This window comes from Aquarana catesbeiana, linkage group LG05 (genome assembly GCF_042186555.1).
Source record: "Aquarana catesbeiana isolate 2022-GZ linkage group LG05, ASM4218655v1, whole genome shotgun sequence".
NCBI classification, from domain to species: Eukaryota; Metazoa; Chordata; class Amphibia; order Anura; family Ranidae; genus Aquarana; species Aquarana catesbeiana.
In genome coordinates, this window is record NC_133328.1 from 633,470,997 (window position 1) to 633,488,727 (window position 17,731).

Sequence of the window (17,731 nt, forward strand, 5' to 3'; positions counted from 1 at the left end):
TGGGAGCGGAACAGTTCGGGGATGCTCTGGCTCGTACCGCTCTGTTGATGTCCTCATGGTGAGTGGGAGCATAAGGCTGAGGATGTCCGTGAGGCTGTCCCCATCTTTCAGTGTCCGGCAGTGCGGTCGAACATTTCCCTGGAGTGGAGAGGCTGTGAAGTAGCGGGAGCTAATCTCCTAAGCATCCATCTTCCCGAGCAGCCAGGCCACACCCCCCTTACTAGTTCTAATCTTGATACCCATGTGGACAATTACAACACTGATGCCAAATTTCAGTAAAACAAAAATTCAAATTTATTTCAAGTGAATATAATCAGACAAGATACAAAATGATTGTCATATATACATGTGAGCCAATTCCAATGCCTTTGGACTGTATGTCATGTTTGGTGCCACCTCCGCTGGGCCACATGAGTTGAGTGCCAACCAGTGTTAATTTTGGCAGCAAATTACAGTTTAGTTTTAATCATAGTCTTTTAACTAAAATGGCATTTTAGTTTGTTATATTTTAGTCGACTAAAATCTAGTATATTTTTAGTTTAGTTTACCACTGGTGCCAACGTCATCAGGTAAGCCTTCAAGTGCAGCTAGTCCTTGGGACAAAAGTGAATGGCCCAAAACCTTGTCTCAGCATCTGGCCAATTAGTAAATGCTGGGTCTGTACCCTGGGCACACCCTGACCTGAGATAAATGTTGAACATATGCACCACCCTGTGATAAATGTTGGCCATAAGCACCAACCTGAGATAAATGCTGCCCATACATGTTTCGAGGTGACATGTAGCTCCCGTGTGGGGGATATATGGGGGACGTCAAAGACAGTTGTATCGGGAGGGAAATCTGGCAGGGAATTCCTGGTTTCAGAGGGTCTAGGCTGGGGAGACATTTGAGGTCTCACATTGGAAGGGTAGACATCCCTCCGCTCAGCACAGGTGGAGCTTGAGTATGGGGAAGGCATGTAATTACACAGAGAGAGTGAGGAGAAGTTGGGGTAAAGCAGAGGGTGTATGCTGGGAGGGGCCACCACATTAGGGGCCACACATTTTGTGTACGATATTGGAAGGTTTCATAAGATCCTTGGGAAGGTTGAGGCGGGATGTACACTTGGCGGCTGGGTTGGTACTGGGCCTCTGCTACTTTCTAATGGAGGATGAGGGTTATGAAAAGCGGAAGCTCTGTAGGGCTGTCCATACAGGATAAAAAAGGAGCCAGGTCATAAGGGTAGGCTTCCTGGCGGGTGGCCACCGTATTCTGCAGCTTTGTGGCTTCGGCAGGAATCCGGCTCACATTCACTGTCCAGTAATTGCCTTTAGGCTGCGGCTTCAGCGGATCTTTCAGGACCTGCAAAGAGTGAGAAGACGTTAGAGGCGTAAGCCAGCACAGCAGATTCACACAAATTATTACAGGTCAGGGTAACAAAACATTGTGACCTATTTATAATGATCAGAAAAGTCATTTCTCAGAATCTGCACCTATTTTTAAAAATTGGTTACTTTTACTTGGCTACAATATGTAGTAAATGAGCAAATTCTAAAAAACCAACAGCGATGAAAAATGGCTTAATTAAAGTAGAACTCTTTGCTTTATATAGAGTGGGAGATGGTTGGGTCCCCCATCGAGTGTGTAATAAGAAAACTTAGAGCTGTAAGACTCACTGGTGTCTCACACAGCTAGCGGGTACCGCCATCCATAGAACTCATCCCGGCACCAGGGAAAATACACAGAAGCAGCCAATGGGATACCACACATTGGAAACAGCCAGAATATAAGAAGGTGAGATCCGGCTTCAACCCAGGCTCCTCCCAGGCCACGCCCAACTGACACATTTCGCCATGCCTACAGGGCTTAGTCATAGAGGTCTATAACCAAGCCCTGTAGATGGGGTGAAGCACGTCAGCTGGGCTTTGCCTGGGGAGGAGCTTTGGGCTAAAGGCGCATCTCACCACCTTATATGATTTTTATGTTTGGGTGAAATATAAGGCTCCCCGAGTCTGCAGGATAGTTCATAATGCTTAGGAAAAGTTGTTACTTTTCCTTTCACTGCGCTTTGCAACGCCGCATAGACACTGCAAACAGAAAGTTTTGCTGAAGTATTAAAACAATAGCGTAAAAATAAAATGGATTTAAAGAAAAAAAAAGTTGATCATGAAAGAATTTAAAAGGGAAGTTCCCCTCCTGCTTTGAAGGTTGGGTGGCACTGTGGGAGGTAAAGGGATTTGCAGCTGACTTAAGACCCGGGGGGGAGCCACAGCCCTGCAGCAGGCCATGGCCCTGTAGTTGAGAACCATAGAGGAACCTCAAAAATGACTATATTTATATAGGATTCACACTTACCAGAATAAACACATGGGTTGATTTACTAAAACTGGAGAGTACAAAATCTGGTGCAGCTCTCCATAGTAACCAATCAGCTTCTAATTTCAGCTTGTTCAGTAAAGCTTTGACATTAAAACCTGGAAGCTGATTGGTTTCTATGCAGAGCTGCACCAGATTTTGCACTCTCCAGTTTTAGAAAATCAACCCCCATAGACCTGGCCACTGGTGATAACCTCTGCATAGAGGCCTTAACAAAGTCTAAGCTTAGTAAAAAAAAAAAAAACAAAACAAAACTCTTGCCAACAGATTTTTCATCCCAAAGTAATTCAGATCTTTACAGCGCTCTGGAAGAGTTCTATCACCACATATCAAAATTATAGCTCAGCACGCTCTCGTATTATCACATTTGCGTCGTGATTTGGGGACTATCCTGCAAGAGCCATAAGAGCCGATCACCACCATCACATCCTAGGAGCAACAAGATCTTTGGGTTACCATTGTGATCCCAGCACAAAACCTGGAAGCAAAACTTATTTTTGGGCATTTTGGATGGAGTGGAGATTTTTTTTACGTTTTGTGTATCCCATTGAGGAAATCTGTCTTTTCCCCTTTCCTTCAAGTAAAATGAAATCTCCCCAAAGGGAGGCAAATCCCCAGTTAGACATTTGCCACAGGAACAATTGTCTTCATTGAAAGGCTTCCCCTGTTTTGTTGACAGCCCAATATTTTGGCTTTTCCAATCACTTTCATACTTTGGGGGGGTCTCAGGGTAAATCTCCCCAGCTGGGACATAGACAGCAATAAAGACTAAAATAAAATGCACCCCGAGAAAGAAGAAAGAAGAAAGAATTTTAAAAGGAGCAGGAGGGAAAATCTCTCTGAAGAGCAACTTACAATGTGGTGTCCATTCAGGAAAGTTTATCCGTCCCAAAACCGATTGTTAAAAGCAATAGAAAATTTGAAGTGCTTTTGAAAGACAGACATTGACATTCAACACATCGAATATACTAATCAAAATCTTCATATGAAGGCTTGTACAAATTACAAATGTTTGTTTGGAAATCTACTGGTGTATGGCCGGCTTTAAATTGTCACTTGAACAGCTTCTCCATTGGATGATTTCACCTCTGTACCTGTCTGGGTGACCAGATAAAATTTTGGATTTTTCTTCACTTTCATTTCTGTTGGAACGTATCACAATCATGAATCTAAAATGAAAAACAAAACAAAAAATTAAAAAAAAAAAACCTCTTGAGGAATTTTCAAAACAGCTTTGAACACTTCTTAATTGTAATACGAAGAGATGCAAGAACATTGGAGTTTGTTATTTTTCATACCAAATGGTAAGAAAACAATCCACATCTCTTAGATGTAGTATTGCTAAAGGATCAATAAAGTGTAAAAGGAACAAGGTACTTAATGTACCCAGATGATCAGTTAAAACAGTGGTTGTCAACTTGCAAGGGAAAGGGGCATCAAATGCAGCCCCTAATATCTCCAAGAGGCAAAAATATATTTATTACATTTAATGCTACAGAAAACGATCACTAGACAAGACTTACTCGAGCAAATGTTCAGAGAATGTTCTACTAGAGCAGCAGTCTCTAAACTTTGGCCCTGGGGCCAGATGCGGCCATTTGCTTGCCTTTATCTTGCCTTGGGGCACTATTCCATCCACTGACACAAAAAATGGGGTATAATTCCTTTCGCTGACACCAAGGATGGTGCACTATTCCTCCTACTGACAGACCATCAGAGACTAGAAAAATGTTGCATGAGACCATTGGACATTACTACAGTTAAGGAACCCTTTACAAATCAGTGCTCCCTGTACTGACTACTGGGGCAAAGGGCTGCACTTCAAGCATCAGAGGGCCACAGGTTGGGCACCAGGGAGCTAGAAGAATCTTATAAAGAATGATATATAGAATGAATGTCCAACACAGATCTGTCCCTACTCAACATGGCAACAATGTAAATGTCATCAAGTCAATGTGCGTGTATGGAGAGTAATGTTGGTTCCAAATATATTTATTTTTTACTCAAAATTACAATACCAGCTGGGAAATTTCAATGTCTACTATAGAATAGGTTCTTGTATGTGTGAGTCCATTCTGTGCTGGATAAATATGGCCTTTAGATTGACTTAATCTGGTCCCCATAATATCCGACCATACAATCTTTGAACTATCAACTTTAGATTTAAAAAAAAAAAAAAAAAAAAAAAAAAAAAAAAAAAAAATGCAATATGAGGACTTATCTAATCTATCCAATGAATTTGTATTCAATCAGGCAGGCCCTTACACTACATCATGGGTGCCCAACCTGTGGCCATCCAGATGCTGCAGAACTACAAGTCCCATGAGGCACTGCAAAGATGATATTTACAAGCATGACTCCCAAAGGCAGAGGCATGATGGGCATTGTAGTTTGGCAACAGCTGGAGGGCCACAGGTTGAGTACCCATGCACTACATAGTTGTTGGTAGATCTAGGGTTGCCACCTCATCCCTTTAAACCCAAACACATGTGAATTACACAGGTTCTGATGTTAATTTAGTGCATATAAGGCACCAAGTGAGTTTTATTGCCACGTTAATCAGCCACAGAACCTGTGTAATTATGTGTTCGGTTTTAAAGGGATGAGGTGACAACTCTAGGTAGATCTAAAGGAGATATTACAATCAGATTCCCGCACGTGGTTAGCTTTAGGGTCACCAAACATGTTACAATTTGACCATACAATCTTTGCCCAATAAACTTTAGATTTACTAAAACTATATAAAGAACCTACCTGATCTATTCAATTTGTATTTAATCAGGAAGGCCCTTACACTAGATAGTTGTTGGTGGATCTAAAGGATATTGTACAATCAGAGTGTAACAAATGTGTTGATTCTTAATGTAAGAATTCTCAGTTCACCATCACACAAGAACGTGGAATATTGATGGCCAATGTGACGAACCTGACACCATTCCTGTTAGGGTTACAAGTCCAAGGACATTTGTGAAAGGGACTTTACATTCCATGCCTGGGGGAGGCTCACTTCTCAGTCTGAACCCTGTTTGCAGTAATTAGCATATGACAGAAGCCTTAAGTAACCCATCAGCCCCCATTGCTTTCTTGAGGTGTCCCATCAACCCTTCACCCCCCCTGCATAAAGCCCCGTACACACGATCCGAAAAATGCCGCATTCAAAACGATCGTACGATAATCGGAATGTTAGTACAAAGCTTTCAAGAGCCAATCAGGACAGTTCATCTGATATTATTCTGTCAGACATTTTTCATACGATGCCAGATCGTACGATTTTCATTTAATCAGTACACCTATAGTTCAAAAATGCAATACAAACGCATTACAACACATGACATCACTTCCGAATTTTTATTCTGTCGTATGGGAATTTGTGACTTTAGTAAACTCAGATTCGACGTGAGATTAACATGCAAAAAAAACACGATCATTCGTCTGATAATTGGATCGTGTGTACCTGGCATTACTCCAACCTTCATTTACATCTCAACAACGGTGAGCAATCTCAGTGTACATCACACCCTTCCAAACATCACAACTGCCCATTCAGTGGCATCACTAGGGTTGGTGTCACCTGGTGCGGTAAAACATGGCGTCACCACCCCCTGTCTATCCTGTCCAGTGTGCTGCAGGCAGTCCACGGTCACAGGGCGCACCCCAAACCGGTCCCTGTAAAATGATAGTATAGGGTGGTATAGTGGCAGGTTAGGGTGGTATAGGGCAGGTTAGGGGGATAGAGAAGGTTGGGGTGGTATAGGGTAGGGATGAGCTTTGTGTTAGAGTTGAACCCATGCCGCCTGCATATCGGCCCTGTGTTGTGTGTTCCGAAAGAGAAAAAAAAAAAAAAAGAGAAAAAGGAAGATTTGATTTAAGTTAGATAGAGTAGGCAGGTCGAGTCAGTTAGCTGCACTTACAGAGATATATTAAATATAATATATTTCAGTTTAGCTAGATCCTATTCTTCTCTTCCTAATATACTGACAGGCAGGCATTTTTACAGTATTTCCAGTTACTGTACCCCGCACAGTTGCACCTACAGTATAGCTACCTGAAGACAAGTGCAGGGGTTATCATACTAATACTACAGGCAGGCATTTGATTCTGCTAGCTGCAGTATAATTGAATATAATAAATATACATACACACCCCAGTTTTGTGCAGCTCACTGCAGGCCAATAGTATGTCTGGAAGGCCAACAAGGAGAGGCAGACAGTCACAAGCCAATAAAAGGGAAAGCAGGCTCTGTGTCTAGAGGCAACAGTGCTGGTCGTTGATACGGTGCATCCTCATCAGCACATGGCCGTGGGACACGCTTGGCCTTTTTTTCCCGCAGCTGGCTGTATTGAGCCGCAACATGCGGAATACTTGGTCGAGTGGATGACCAAGCTGTCCTCATCCTCTCTCACTCAGGGTAGTTTGTCTGGCAAAGCAGCTGCCAATGCGGCCTCTTCCCTCGGCTCAATGGCATCAGTGACTCCTTCCCTAGCCCCACCATGTCCTCCTGAGGAGTCCCTCGAACTGTTTGACCACAGTGTTGGGTACATGCTCCAGGAGGATGCCCAGTGTTTTGAAGGCTCTGATGATGGTACTGAGCTACGTTCCCCTTGCTGCAGCATACTGCCAAGTTTGCTCCAGTGAGGAGGAGAAAAAAAAAAAAAAACAAAAAAAAACAAGGAACAAACATCACCAATGAGGCAGGATGCCCTCCAGGGGCCAGCCTAAGGGCAGCACACTGACTGCATCACACCACAGAGCTCCACATGTGCTGTCTCTGTGCATTATTCCAAAAGTTTTTTGGTGTGGGCCTTTGAGACGAGTGCATCAGATTGCACCATTGCTATTTGCAACATATGTCTGAATGGTATCTCGCATGGCCAAAACATCTCCCCACTTGGGCACCACATGCTTGATCAGACATGTGTTGACCTGCCATGCAGTTCATTGGCAAGCGTACCTAAAAGACCCACACCAACGAACAAAGGACCTCTCCTTGCTCCTCATCAGCTGGGATCTCAAACCCCACTATACCTTCAGTCCTCTGAGACCTGCACTGAGGGGAATGAAGGTGTAGAATTAGGTGTGTCACAGCCAAGTACTTGCGGGCAATCTGCTATCTGTACACTGACATCAGATTGTACCAGGCAAATTTCCCTGCCCCAGCTGCTGCACCACAGAAAGAAGTTCGCTCCCAGCCGTCCACATGCCCAGTGGTTGAATGCTAGCTTGGCAAAATTGCTAGCACTTCAACTGCTACCTTTTCAGTTGGTAGACTCTGCCCCCTTCTGTGAGTTTGTGCAGTTCCTCAGTGGCAGGTTCCCAAACGTCACTTTTTCTCACGGAAGGCGATTCCGGCTCTCTACCGGCATGTGGAAGGCAATGTCTTGGCCTCGCTGGACAGGGCGGTCAGTGGTAAGGTGCATATTACCGCTGAATCATGGTGCAGTAGGCATGGACAGGGACATTACCCAAGTATCACAGCGCATTGGGTGACTCTGCTGGCAGCTGTGAAGGATGCAGGACAGGGTGCAGTAGTGTTGGAGGTTGTTCCACCACCACGCCTCCAAAATGCCAGTACTGGTGATTCTGACACCTCTCTCCTCCACCCCCTCTTCTTCCTCCATGGCCTCTTCCTATGCTTTGTCCTCCGAACCAGCGGTGCTCCGTAGGCGTTCAAGGGGCTACGCAAGTACGCAGGCCAAAAGATGCCATGCGGTGCTTGAGCTGGTGTGCTTGGGGGACAGGAGCCACACTGGGGCAGAGATTGTCAGCTCTGCAGGGGCAGGTTAAGAGGTGGTTGACACCACGCCAACATAAGGTAGGAATGGTGGTTTGCGACAATGGCACAAACCTCCTCTCCGCCCTCTGACAGGGACAACTGACCCATGCGCCCTGTTTAGCACATGTCCTTAACTTGGTGGTGCAGTGGTTCTTGGGCAGGTACCTGGGCTTACAGGATGTCCTGAGGCAGGCCAGGAAAGTGTCCTATCACCATTTGAGGAGGCCATGAGGATGGTGAGCAGTGACAGTGCATGCATCAGTGACACTGTCCCCCTTGTCAACCTGTTGGAGCACACACTGTGTGGAATAATGGACAGGGCACTTGAGGCAGGAAGAGGAGAACTTCCTTAGCTCTCAAGGCCCCCCTTTATCCAAACAGTGTTCCTGCGTGCCCACTGATCACACAGGAAGAGGATAAGAAGGAAGAGGATTGTGTCAGCATGGAGGTGGAGCCTGGCACTCAGCATCAGTCTAAGGGATTATTTACAGTCCCAAGAAACCCATGGACTTTTACGTGGCTGGGAGGAGGTGGCTGCGGATCATGTTGTCCTTAGTGACCCAGAGGACTCCAGACCAAATGCCGTCACAGAGGGAGCAAAGGATGGAACATCTTTGGGAGGCCTTGCAGAAAGGTCTGTGCAACGCGTTCCCAGAGACTGGGAGGTTACAAACTCCTGTTCCTGGACAATGTTTTGCTGAGGCTTTGGTCAGTCAAAGAAGGAGCAGTGGAGAAGGTGGCCGTCTGACCGATGAGTTCAGACAATTCAGGGTGCGTCTGTCCACTGACTTGGTCGATCGACTGACCTTGATAAAAATGAATCAGTCTTGGATCACCACCAGCTACCAAGCACCTGATGCTGATGTAACCGAATAATTTTTTTTGAAGTGTTAAATCCCTTCAAGACTGCCTGTGCTGATGCTGAGTGACTATACTGTTATGCTGAGTGATTATCCTCTTCCTCCTTAATGATCATGCTGATAGCTTGTAACAACATTTTTGGTTCTGGGTGCCGCCACCAGTGGCTAAGGCACAATTTTTTAGCGGCGTGTAATTACAATTCTTGATCCAATATTTCACAGCAGGGCCCGTTCCAGCACCCACCAAGAGTAACTGAGGACTTACAGTGTTGTGACACCAGCACCACCAAAGGCCCAATTTTTCTGCCCCTGTTCAACAGGTGAATGTAATTACAATTCTTTATCTAATATTTCACAGCAGGGCCCTGTGAGAGCTTACAGTGTTGTGGCAACACAAACACCTAAGGCCACAATTTCTGTAGAGTATATAGGACAGGCACCTACTTTCAGACATCCAACTTACAAACGACTCCTACTTGCAAACGGAAGGAGACAACAGGAAGTGAGATGAAATCTACCCCTAGGAAGGGAAATTCTCTCCTGTAAGAGTTAATATGGGAAAAATGTTTCTCCTTTCCACTGATGCTTTATCACCAATCCGTGTTTTACTAAAAAACCCAAATTTTCTAAAAACATTTAAACATTTGTCATTGGGAAAGAAAGTTAGGTGAAATCTTCTGAAGAGGAGGAAAGACAGCAAAACAAATGTCACAGGGGTGATAACCCTTCCCTAGGTTTTCCAAAAAGCTTAAAATAGATTTTTTTGAATGAGCTAAACACGTTAAAAATGTACCAGTTCAAAATTACAAACAGATTCTACTTAACAACAAACCTACAGTCCCTGTCTTGTTTGTACTGCCTGTATACTGCTGTTCAGAGTACATAGGGCCTGGTGGCCCCACACCTTTCCTTTTTATAATTTGGGTGCGGGGTTACCCTTAATATCCATACAAGACGCAAAGGGCCTGGTAATGGGCTGTGGTGAGGGTACCCATGCCATTTGTCTCACTGATTTTCATCCATATTGCCAGGACCCAACATTACATTAAAGCCGCAAGCAGTTTTAAATGACTTTTAGAGCTTTAAAAATGTCATTTTGTGCAGGGACTGTTCTAAGCATGGGAAACATGCGCCACTTTACAGGCATACTATAGACACACCCCAGGTACGATATTTAAAAGGAATATTTCACTTTTTTTTTTTACTTTAAGCATCATTAAAATCACTGCTCCCGAAAAAACAGCAGTTTTTCAAACTTTTTTTGCATTGATAAAATGTCCCCTGGGGCAGGACCCGGGTCCCCAAAACCTTTTTAGGACAATACCATGGAAATTAGCACTTTTGATTTTGAATGTTCGAGTCCCATAGATGTCAATGGGGTTCTAACGTTCGTGCGAATTTTTGGTCCGTACCGAACCAGGGGGTGTTCGGCTCATCCTTAGTATAGAGCAGGTTGGGGTGGTATAGGTCAGGTTGGGGGTGGTACAGGGCAGTTAAATTGTAATTTTATTTACACATTTCTGTAGAATTTCCATACTAATTATATGGAGTAAAAAAAAAAAAAAAATCGAATAAGATATTATTTATGGTATTAAGATTTGAACATGCACTACAGACACAGGTTTAGCCATTGCGATATACAACGTCTTTATAAATAAAACCAAAATCTTGGAGGGAGAGGGCGAGGGCAATGTGGGAGCCCCCAAAGCTGCATAACCCAAATGTATGCAAAAAATAAGAAGTTTCCCCAGGGGTTTTTTTAGCAGCAGAGAATTTGTATAAAAGTAGTTGATGTAAAAAATCGTTTGTTTAACAGACAATAATAATTTCAAATGAACAATAATAAATCATCCATATAGGTAGTGCGACACAAAAACAAACATGGAACACCCTATGTACAAGCATGGTTTGCCAATTGTATTCGACCCTTGCGATTTTTTGGTCTTTTCAGGGGGATTTAAATTCTAGGAAAATATCAAAGTATCTAATTAAAGTCATTGGACAATATAAAAAAAAAAAAATGTAAGTATAGCATTTCGAATTGAGCAAAGTTATATCTCCATACACATAGGGGTATAGTTACCAATGGGTGGATAAAGACATGAGGATGTATCACACAAACCAGCATTGCAGGATTGTAGTTGTCCAAAGATCCCATTGCTGCCACACATCCCCCCCGCATCCTCCGGGTGGGCGCATAGTCCACCGAGCTTGCAGGGGGCCACTAGAGTTGCCACCTCATCCCTTTAAACCCGAACACCTTTGAATTACACAGGTTCTGAGGCTAATTAAATGCAGATAAGGCACCAAGTGAGTTTAATTACCACCTTAATCAGCCACAGAACCTGTGTAATTAATATGTGTTTGGGTTTAAAGGAATGAGGTGGCAACCCTAGGGGCCACATTCTAGGACCCGGAGAGGAGGATGGGGGTAAAACACCTGCAGATGGACATGCAAAGACTTTTTGTAAGTAGTCATTTAGATAATGTTGGAGGAGTGTATAGAAGTGCTTGGCAGCTGTAGGCTGGTTGTTATTTAGTCACTAGTGGATTCATGTTATAGAAAAATTAATTAAGTTATACATAACATAGCATAGTTTATTTGTTAGTTGGATTGGTTATAAAAAGGGTTGGCTAGCAGTGAAGAAAGGCTGGGTGGGGGATGGGGTGTAGTGATGTGATTAGTGAAGTGAAAGTGCATGATGTGGGATTGACTGATGATGGGACAAAACAGGTGTAAAAGTGGGGTAAAAAAAAAACCCACATAAACCACACACCACTAAAAACAAGTGTTAAAAGTGTAAACAGTTGTATATGTGAAGTGAGAAGAAAAGGGGAATAGGTTGAATAAAATGAAATGATGAAAGTGAGATGGATTTAGGTGCCAAAAAACAAGTGATGTGACACTGAATAGTATATACGGTACATAAGGTAAAAGGATATAACTAAGGTTTTTACTACATAGGGATGATGGTGTAAGGTGAAAAAAAAAAATCACAATGTTGGAAAATGAAAATAAATGGGTATAACACAAGTACTTAGATTAGCCAGTCAAACAGCATTCCAAAAAGCTGCACTTACCAAGCACTCCATCAGTTTTGTATTAGTATATGACAGCATTACCAGGGAACACCTCAGGATCTCCTGGGAGCTGTGGGGTTTTAAAGTGTCTGCATGATTGTCCATTGTCTGCAGGTGTCAGGCCCCTCCCCATCCACCCTCCCATTGGGTCTGCAGAGCCAAAAAGGGGACGTCCACGTGGTCCCCTCAGCGCTCCGGAAGGCATGGCCCCGGTATGAGCCATCGCCTCTGACGCAAAAGCGCGACATCATTGACAGTCCAGTGGAGACGACGGGACACCGCTGGCACAAAGAGGGCTCCCCACAGTGGCCCAGGGGGGACTGAACTGTAGGGAAACACGCATTGGGGAGAATCGCAGAATGCATCTGTGTTTCCCCACCGTGCCGGGAAGCGGGGTGGAAAAGAGGCACCCACCCAATGTCGCAGGGCTGAACACAGCGGCCCGCACTGGGAGGATGGACAGAGTAAAACACTGCAATGCATGCAAAGTGATGAATAAAATAAAATGATTTACAAATATTCGTATATTGTATATAGGTATATAGTTGGTTGGCAGAGCCAAGGGCATATACAGTGCCATCAATTAAATGAAAAAAGTGGGGGGAGAAAAAGAAAATCGCTTTTTGCCCAAGAAAAAGGATTTTCTCCTATGCTCAAACAGTGATTCCACATGTCTGAGCCAATTGCAGGTGCCTTTCATTATAGGCTATTAACACTTGGTATGCGTCCCTTCATTGTCACCTCAAGGGTGATTGGAGGAAAATACCTGCATTGTATATATTCAAATATTCAAGAAATTAGCGATATGCCTTGGCTCATATCAGGGCTCACATGTCTTGAAGGGGGAAGAACGGGTGTTTAGCCAACCAATTAGTATATATAGAAGGGAAAAACTCAATGTGGGAGCCCCCAAAGCTGCATGACCCAAATGTATACAAAAAATAGGAAATTTCCCCAGGGGTTCTTTAGCAGCAGAGAATTTGTATAAAAGTAGTTGATTTTAAATGAACAATAATAAATCATCCATATAGGTAGTGTGACACAAAAACAAACATGGAACATCACTCATAGCAAGGAACACCCTATGTACAAGCATGGTTTGCCAATTGTATTTATGACGTATGTATCCACATGAAAAACCCTGATGGATTTCGACCCTTGCAATTTTTCGGTCTCTTCAGGGGGATTTATATTCTAGGAAAAAATCAAAGTATTTCTAATTAAAGTCACTTTTTTCATTTATTTGATGGTACTGTATATGCCCTTGGCTCTTCCGACCAACTATATACAATATACGAATATTTGTAAATCATTTTTTTTTGTTCATCACTTTGCATGCATTGCAGTGTTTTACTTTGTCCATCCTCTCAGTGCGGGCAGCTGTGTTCAGCCCTGCGACATTGGGTGGGTGCCTCTTCTCCACCCCGCTTCCTGGCACGGTGGGGAGACGCAGATGCATTCTGCGATTCTCCCCAATGCATGTTTCCCTACAATTGAGTCCCCCCTGGGCCACTGTGGGGAGCCCTCTCCATGCCGGCGACATCCCGTGATCGCCACCGGACTGTCAATTATGTTGCGCTTTTGCATCTGAGGCAAATGCTCATGCCGGGGTCATGCCTTCTGGAACGCTGAGGGGACCACGCGGACGACGTCTTTTTGGCGCCACAGACCCAATGGGAGGGTGGATGGGGAGGGACCTGACACCTGCCGACAATGGACAATCATGTAGACACTTTAAAACCCCACAGCTCCCAGGAGATCCTGAAGTGTTCCCTGGTAATGCTATCATATACTAATACAAAACTGATAGAGTGCTTGGTAAGTGCAGCTTTTTGGAATGCTGTTTGAAAGGTTAGGGGAGTTTGGGGTGGTATTGGGCAGATTGAGGTGGTATTGGGCAGTTTGGGGTGATATAGGACAGTTTGGGGTGGTATAGGGTAGGTTGGGGAGATATAGGGTAGGTTGGTGGTATAGGGCAGTTTGGGAGATATAGGGCAGGTTGGGGTGGTACAGGGCAGTTTGGGGTGGTACAGGGCAGTTTGGAGTGGTACAGGGCAGCTTGGGGTGATATAGGGCAGATTGGGGTGGTATAGGACAGTTTGGGGTAATATATAAGGCAGGTTGGGGTGATATAGGGCAGGTTGGGGTGATATAGGTTTGGTTAGGGGTGGTGTAGGTCAGGTAGGGGTGGTATAGGGCAAGTTAGGGTAATATAGGGCAGTTTGGAGTGGTATAGGGAAGGTTAGGGAGGTATAGGGCTGGGTAGGTGGTATAGGGCAGTTTGGGGCAATATAGGGCAGTTTGGGGCGATATAGGGAAGTTTGGGGTGCTATAGGGCAGGTTAGAGGGTATAGGGCAGGTTGGAGTGGTATAGGGCAGGTTTTGGTAATATAGGGCAGTTTGGGGTGGTACAAGGCAGGTTGGGGTGGTATAGGGCAGTTTGGTGTAAAATTGGGAAGGTCGGGTGGTATAGGGCAGGTTGGGGTGGTATAGGGTAGGTTGGGGTGATATAGGGCAGGTTGGGGTGGTATAGGACAGTTTGGGGTGATATAGGGCAGGTTGGGGTGATATAGGGCAGGTTAGGGTAGTATAGGGCAGTATGGGGTGATATAGGGCAGTTTGGGGTGATATAGGGCATGTTGGCGTGGTATTGGGGAGTTTGGGCTGATATAGGGCAGGGTGGGGTGGTATAGGGCAGTTTGGGGTGGTATAGGGTAGGTTGGTATGTAAAAATTGGTGCTGCGCTGTTCTTAAAAAAAAAAAAATCTATTCTGCTTGCGGTAGTAGTACAAAGGTAAATGAACATGTAAAATGATATAAACATATAAAAAAACAAAAACAATAGTTAGGGTCGTATAGGGCAGTTTGGGGTGGTATAGGGTAGATTGGGGTGATATAGGGCATGTTGGTTGGTATAGGGCAGTTTTGGGAGATATAGGGCAGGATGGGGTGGTATAGGTCAGGTAGGGGTAGTATAGGGCAGGGTTGGGGTGATATAGGGCAGGTTGGAGTGGTATAGGGCAAGTTAGGGAGGTATAGGGCTGGGTAGGTGGTATAGTGCAGTTTGGGGCGATATAGGGCAGTTTGGGGTGGTATATGGCAGTTTGGGGTGCTATAGGGCAGGTTGGGGTGGTATAGGGCAGGTTTTGGTAATATAGGGCAGTTTGGGGTGGTACAAGGCAGGTTGGGGTGGTATAGGGCAGTTTGGTGTAAAATTGGGAAGGTCAGTGGTATAGGGCAGGTTGGGGTGGTATAGGGCAGGTTGGGGTGGTATAGGACAGTTTGGGGTGGTATAGGGCAGGTTGGGGTGATATAGGGCAGGTTAGGGTAGTATAGGGCAGTTTGGGGTGATATAGTGCATGTTGGCGTGGTATAGGGGAGTTTGGGGTGATATAGGGCAGGGTGGGGTGGTATAGGGCAGTTTGGGGTGGTATAGGGTAGGTTGGTATGTAAAAATTGGTGCTGCGCTGTTCTTAAAAAAAAAAATCTATTCTGCTAGCGGTAGTAGTACAAAGGTAAATGAACATGTAAAATGATATAAACATATAAAAAACAGAAACAATAGTAAGGGTAGTATAGGGCAGTTTGGGGTGGTATATGGTAGGTTGGGGTGATATAGGGCAGGTTGGTTGGTATAGGGCAGTTTTGGTAGATATAGGGAAGGATGGGGTAGTATAGGGCAGGGTTGGGGTGATATAGGGCAGATTGGGGTGGTATAGGACAGTTTGGGGTAATATATATGGCAGGTTGGGGTGGTATAGGGCAGGTTGGGGTGGTATAGGGCAGGTTGGGGTGATATAGGGCAGGTTGGGGTGATATAGGTCTGGTTAGGGGTGGTGTAGGGCAGGTTGGAGTGGTATAGGGCAAGTTAGGGTGATATGGGGCGGTATAGGGCAGGTTTGGGGCGATATAGGGCAGTTTGGGGCAATATAGGGCAGTTTGGGGCGATATAGGGCAGGTTGGGGTGGTATAGGGCAGTATAGGGCAGGTTAGGGAGGCATAGGGCAGGGTAGGGGGTATAGGGCAGGTTGGGTGGTATAGGGCAGGTTGTGGTAATATAGGGCAGTTTGGGGTGGTATAGGGCAGTTTGGGGTAATATTGGGCAGGTTGGGTGGTATAGGGGCAGGTTGGCGTGGTATAGGGGAGTTTGGGGTGATATAGGGCAGGGTGGGTGATATAGGGCAGTTTGGGGTGGTATAGGGTAGGTTGGTATGTAAAAATTGGTGCTGCGCTGTTCTTTAAAAAAAAATCTATACTAGAGGTAGTAGTACAAAGGTAAATGAACACGTAAAATGATATAAATATATAAAAAACCTGAAACAATATAAGAATAAGTACAATTAATATAGAGCACTTCTATACACAATAGGTGCAGTGTGATATTCCACAATAATCAGTGGTAATAGCAAAGTGCAAGAAAATCATTCAATAAAGACTTAAGGCCAGATGTGATAAGTATCTTACTGGAAACCCTAAAATCAATATACAATCACTAAAAACCTCAATGGATTGTGCAAGTAGGCAAAAAACATTGTGCAAAAAACAGCAATTAATAAATTAAATGTGCAACGTGCAATCAATATGTGCAAAGATCGCAAATGCAGTGTATAATAAACATGTAACCAAACTAAGTCCACTGTAGAACTTGTGGAAATTCAAACAAGGCAAACGTGTGCAAAATATATAATGGGACTGGGAATGTAGACCTATGCAATTAAATCCTCTTAATGTGGCTAATCAGAAAATGTGCAAAAAAGTACAATAAGGTGCTGAGAGCATGGGGGTGATCTCCTCTTTGTGCACAGGACTAGGGATAAGCTTCGTGTTTGAATCGAACCCATGTTTGACTCGAACATCATGTGTTCGGTCGTTCGCCGAATTGCGAACGATATGGGCCATTTGCGCCAAATTCGAGTGGCGCGTCATGGCCCATAATTGACTGCGGCATCGCAGTGCATTGCTGGCTGATGATTGGCCAAGCATGCACTATGACCCGCACTATGACCCACATGCTTGACCAAACACAGCGCCGTCTGAACAGAGTTGTAATTGGTCAAAGCCAAGGAGGCTTTGGCCAGTTATGGCTCAGGGGGTTTAGTACACACCCCACACTATATAAGGCCGCCTGCACGGCGGTCCTGTGTAGTGTGTTCCGGCAGGTTGAGTCAGTTAGTTGCAGTTACAGTATATTGTGTATATATATGCATCCCAGGTGTTTTGTATGTGTGTGTGTGTGTGTGTGTGTATATATATATATATATATATATATATATATATATATATATATATATATATATTTATATTGTATTCAGTTTAGCTAGATCCTGTTCTTCTCTTCCTAATATACTGGCAGGCAGGTGTTTTTACAGTATTTCCAGCTACTGTACTGTGTACCCTGCACAGTTTCACCTACAGTATAGCTACCTGCAGCCAGGTGCTTGTGTAGGCTCTTTGAAGTATTTTCAGTTACTGTACCGTGTACCCTGCACAGTTGCACCTACAGTATAGCTAGCTGAAGACAAGTACAGGTGATATCATACTAATAATACTACAGGCAGGCAGTGGATTCTGCTAGCTGCAGTATAATCGGTGTGTGTGTATATATATATATATATATATATATATATATATATATATATATATCCCAGTTTTGTGCAGCTCA

General features: G+C 44.3%; 1 long non-coding RNA gene across 1 annotated transcript in view; it reads right to left on the reverse strand.

Moving 5' to 3' along the window:
* Positions 1–409: 409 nt before the first annotated feature.
* LOC141146177 (uncharacterized) overlaps positions 410–17,731 on the reverse strand; it is a 104,326-nt gene continuing 87,004 nt past the window's right edge. Inside the window, exons 3-4 of the long non-coding RNA XR_012244749.1 lie at positions 3,211–3,524; positions 410–1,341 (exon numbers count right to left, since the gene is read on the reverse strand). This is a non-coding gene — a long non-coding RNA (uncharacterized lncRNA). The remainder of the gene's footprint in view (positions 1,342–3,210; positions 3,525–17,731) is intronic.